General features: G+C 36.2%; 1 protein-coding gene across 1 annotated transcript in view; it reads left to right on the top strand.

The window, feature by feature from the left end:
- UFSP2 (UFM1 specific peptidase 2) overlaps window positions 1–1,456 on the top strand; it is a 29,701-nt gene that overhangs the window by 23,073 nt on the left and 5,172 nt on the right. The gene's annotated exons all lie outside the window — the stretch shown is intronic.

Below are 1,456 nucleotides of genomic sequence, written 5' to 3'. Positions count from 1 at the left end.
CCAGCCTCCTGGTTAGCAGTCAAATGCCTTAGGCACTACGGTAACTACCAAGCCACTGGAAATCATGGCCTTGCCAAGCTGACATAATCTTAACCGTCACAGCCAGCATTAAATCTTGCTGCACACCTCAGTATTCGTTACTGCCAGATACATATCATTAATGCACAAAATAATCAGATAGATTTTTTACTATTGTTGTAAGGCAAAATGTCAGATAACAAGGTAAAGAGTAAATGAGAAGAAGGTATAGAAAGGTTACTTTTTCCCTTCATTTGTTTTCACTTTTTCTCTCTTCATTCCTTTATAAATCTCATTTTTTTAAGACCCTATATTTCTTGGGTTATTTTTTAGATTTCTTTAGTTTATAGATAAACTTTGTGATATATACTTAAAGAGTCTAGGCTTAATTTTAGCTAGGCAAAGGAAAATGTGGAAATATGTTAAAAAAAGTCAGCTTTTTAATGCTTAAGTCATTAAAAGAAAGGAGAAAAATCAAATGTTGAGCTATGACTGATATTTTTGTTTAGTTCTTGTTCTTTTTGCTCCTAAGGTATTAATAAATCAATAATGTGTTCTAACAGTGTATTTTTTCTGATATATCTCAATCATGGTTCTAATATATTAAAATATTAGGAAATATAAATTAAATATATTCGCTAGGACTATAACTAGCTTACTCCTTATTCATTAACTTATTTTTTAGACTATATTTTCTATTATGATACTTTAGTAATATTATCCTTATTGTACAAGCACATCTGATTTTACAGTTGGAATTTGGACTGGCTATGAAAATTACTGCTAACAAATAAATGATAAAGTAGTGAAGCATATGGCGATTAATAACTGAAAGCATTGACACATTAAAACATTATTTATACTTTCATTATTAAGCAAGAGCCCATTTTTAGCTCCATCTGGCACTGTCTTTCCAAAAAAATATCTCCCTACATTTGTCTTATCTTTCCCCTCTCAAAAACCAAAAACCAAACTCACTTCCATGGAGTTAACCCTGACTCATGCCTCCTTGGGTTTCCAAGGTGGGTATCACCACAGAAGTAGATTGCCCAACCTTCCTTCTGAGGAGTGGCTGGTGGGTCTGAACTGGTAGCCTTCCAGTTAGCAGTCAGATGCCTTAGGCACTATGCCACCAGTGCTCCTTTCCCCTCCGAGGAGCTGAAATTGTATTAAACCAATTGCCAAGGAGTGATTCTGACTCATGCTAATCCCACATGTGTCAGAGTAGAATTGTGCTTCAAAAAGCCTTCAATGGCTGAGTTTATTGAAAAGAGCTCAATCACTGGACCTTTCTTCAAAGTTGTCTCTGGGGGGACTCAAACATCCAACCTTTCAGTTAGCAGCTTGTTGTTGTTGTTGTTATGTGCCGTCGAGTCGGCCCCGACTCATAGCAGCCCCTCCTTGGGTTTCCGAGGCAGTATCACTACAGAAGTAGGAT

The sequence above is a fragment of the Orycteropus afer genome, unplaced genomic scaffold (assembly GCF_000298275.1).
Source record: "Orycteropus afer afer isolate SDZICR_OR568_19922 unplaced genomic scaffold, OryAfe1.0 scaffold00215, whole genome shotgun sequence".
In the NCBI taxonomy this organism is placed as follows: Eukaryota; Metazoa; Chordata; class Mammalia; order Tubulidentata; family Orycteropodidae; genus Orycteropus; species Orycteropus afer.
The sequence above is the reverse complement of the archived record's forward strand: the minus strand, read 5'-3'. Positions and strand labels throughout refer to the sequence as shown.